Source organism: Bidens hawaiensis, unplaced genomic scaffold (assembly GCF_021521415.1).
Source record: "Bidens hawaiensis isolate Kalapana, Puna unplaced genomic scaffold, B.hawaiensis_p1.1 tig00034706_1, whole genome shotgun sequence".
Taxonomy (NCBI): domain Eukaryota; kingdom Viridiplantae; phylum Streptophyta; class Magnoliopsida; order Asterales; family Asteraceae; genus Bidens; species Bidens hawaiensis.
In genome coordinates this window covers 25,918-29,575 of record NW_027496029.1, presented here as the reverse complement: position 1 = coordinate 29,575, position 3,658 = coordinate 25,918, and the positions used below count along the sequence as shown (strand labels likewise).

The window sequence follows — 3,658 nt, the reverse complement described above, 5'->3', positions numbered from 1 at the left end:
GGGTATGAATTAAAAGTGTATGTTTCATCTAGTTTCTAATTTAGATTCTTTCTACTTACTCGTTTCCAATGACACCATAGTTCTGTGTGTTATTATGTTCCTCGCCTTGACCCGACCCGAATAACGACCGACCCGAAAAATTTTGTAAACCGAAAAAATTGGAACCCTATTGACAAAAAATCCTGGGTCCGTCACTGCCTGCAACTTCATCAAGATCCCTTCATCTATTTCATGTATTTTTACTTCCACTAATACACAAAATGACAATATCCATAACACAATTTGTAACACACAACAATGCAAATGTTCATAGTCTTAATCTATAACTGCTCCAGAATATGGCAGGCAACAACACCACTACTCTTGTGAAGACAGGTGGAGCACTACCAATACCGAGTCCTCCCCTCAAGTATATATTTCTTGCCATGGATGCCTAACATTTCAACACACATACAAACAATAAGACCACGATCGAAAAATTTAAACTTACATTATGAAGTGCAAGGTTCAAGTTTACCAATTAGGATTATATGGTGTACGCTTCTTAAACGTAGTGGTCTTGACGATTTCAATCTAGTGTGCAAGCTCCATCTGACAACAAATAATATAGATTAGTACCATATCTTGTAATAATGCAATGTTTTTCAGAAATGTCCTTTTAACAGTGCGTTTGCCTAATTGGATAAGAATCAGTTTGAACTCACAAAGCCAAACCGTAGTTTTTGTGTTAATATAAATTAAAACGCCAATCCAATCAATAAAGCATATGTGCCAAATAACTTATATGCTTCCAATCTTTGCTCTTGAAGGTGAGATATCCTCTAATCCGTTCAGCAGTTATTTTTATCAATATTTTTTTTAACTTTCAAATCAATGAATAACATAGTAGAAAGAAATAAAATTGTAACTTACAAAGATAAATCCTCATAGTATGAATGAGACTGTCTAACAGTAGGTATCGATTTTGCATTTTGCCATAGTTCTCGCCATAAATTACCTAAACTCGTGAAATCCCATGTCAACGAATCAACATTTCTTAAAAATCACAGTAAAGAGAAGAACAACTTAACAAAAATATAATACTAATTTTAAAAAACCGTTTCACAAAAAGAAACGCGGGTCAACCCATACCAGCCAGATAAGTAGTTGCACATACCTGGTAGGCTGGTATCTCTGACAGTTTTTTCAAGCTTAATAAAACAATATATATCCCTTTAGGCTTTAATGCCTCTCATAAAACGCAACCACAACATCATTCGCTTCAATCAAGCTGCATATTTTTATAGTTAAATAAAAAATGGTTCACAAACCATAAAATTGTGAAATTAAACTTATGTGATTATTTAAATTACTTATAAAAAGCCAAAAGTTAAAAGCTGTAAACAATTCAAGAAAATAAAACAATACAAAGAAAGCATGTATTGGTAATAACTCACTTAAATACAGATGCCATATTATTTTGTACTTAATCCATTTTGTCTCTGTAATTTAAGAATTCACTAATGATTGTATCTTCCTAAGCTGCATCAAATGAAATATAATAACTGATTTTCAAAACCCCTTATGAAAACAAATGGACATACTTTAAGTCGGTTACCACCTCAGCTGCAGAGAACCTGCAGCTGAAAATTAAAATTTCTAAAGAACAGTTCAAGAATGATTCAAAATACGAAAATTGCAGCATATTTTACCAATTCACACACCTTTTTAACATAAAATTCATGTAAGCCCGGTACCGCGAAAATATCGATTCCGAAATTTGCAAATTCTTGGTACCGGTACCGAAATATTCGGTTCGGTACGGTATCGAGATAGTACCGTTACCGAAGGTATAACCAACTAGGCTTAAGTTAGTTGTCACAGAAAATGATAGCTCTAGCACAGTAAAAATATGTGAGACAACGTCCACTTCTTAAATAAAATATACATACACACACATATAATTATATCAAAGTGCGGAAAACGACTAAGTAACGAGTCGGTTATGTTAAAATATTAATTAGTTATTATATTTATATTAATTATATTGTATTTTATTGATTAAAAATGATTAAAAATAATAATTTAAATACACACTGCTAAATCTCTCAAATCCGTTATGAACCCTAGAATCATAATCGGCCAAATTGTTTAATGTTTGGCCGATTAACAATGGGGTTAATGTATCTGATGTGATGACGAATTAGAAACGTAAAACAATTATCTCAAAATATTACTAATTAATGTTTAATTTTGTTGTAATATGGACGGCTGGAACTTGAATAAGAACTAATATCAACATACTATGATAATGTAATTGATTATGGGGCTTAGATTCGCGAGGTCACATAGACGACGCAGACAAGTTTAATTGAGTTATGATCATCTCTAATTGGTATAATACCTAATAGGTATAGACGGTTTGGTTAATAAGTTAATTCGTATCAAGTTGATCTTGTTTACTAAATTAATTGTGTCGGTGTAAACGTTTACACATGGTGAAAGATATGCACAGATCAATTACCACCATACGACGAGACTTAAGCTACAAGAAATCAAAATGGGTTGCGGGTTGTGAACTGGATACGGGTTTGGGGCTAGATATGGATTTGCGTTTGGGTTAAACGAGTTTAAGATATGTTAATTAGATAAATTGCAATTTGGTCCCTCAACTTTTAGTATGGATACACTAATGGGTTAAACTAGAGTTTAGGGGGTATTTTGCATATAGTTGAAAGTTATAACTCGATAATTAATTAAATATAGTAAACCATAATAATAAAATAATTAATAAAACGATAAATGCGATATTATATTGTTAAAATTACCCGATCATAGAAACGGCTAGGGTAACGGATAACAAAATGATAAATGGAAAAATCCGGATTGTTACAAAAGCCATCTTTCAAAATTGCTTGACATCGTTTGTCCGCCTAGTTAATTAGTTTTTAAGTCATGAGTCAAACATACACTTTCCACTGATTCTCTATGGAGACGACCTTACTTACCCGTACTAGTTGTAGGTATTTAAGTGATTAAAATACTTGTTTTTTTATTATAGCACGACATTTACATCAAAATGGAGCCGTTGTCGAGGAATCACCACACAAAGTGCTAGTTTAGATTAGTTTAGCATTAATCTAGTTTTGTTTTTGTTTTTGTTTTTATTTTTCTTCGTTTGATTTTACACGGGGTTTTATGTTTCGTGTATGTAGATAATCTTTTAGGTTTATGCATAAGAGGTATTCTAGAACCAAGGAGCCATTACCGTTTGATCCAGAAACTGAGAAAACAACAAGGAGAAACCGAGTAGCTCACAGAAAAGACTTAATCCAGAAACCAAAACATCATAACCAGAAGTCGAGAAATGAGTAACCAGAATGATCAACATCCTCCCATTAACCAACCCGCAAACCAAGATCAGCTACAAGGCCAAGAATATCCATTACCACAGAACGAACCGAACGAACCACCACCCAACCAAAACCAAAACATAAACCGAAACAGAAATAGAGTAAACTGGGGGGTGGCAATCAGAATCGAAGATAACCAGTAAACTTTGGCGATAACTGTTCAGTAAGTTCAGAACCATAGAATCGTCAGAGACTGTTATAGTTCTGGGGGGATGAGAATGTGATTGATCGAGGTAATTTAAGTGTTGAAGATTGGAATGCACCAG

General features: G+C 33.4%; 1 long non-coding RNA gene across 1 annotated transcript; it reads right to left on the bottom strand.

Moving 5' to 3' along the window:
* Positions 1–205: 205 nt before the first annotated feature.
* LOC143586573 (uncharacterized) lies at positions 206–906 on the bottom strand. The gene is made up of 2 exons (XR_013144729.1): positions 518–906; positions 206–433 (listed from the first exon to the last, which is right to left on the bottom strand). It is a non-coding gene; the product is annotated as an uncharacterized LOC143586573 (long non-coding RNA).
* Between the last annotated feature and the right edge of the window lie 2,752 nt (positions 907–3,658).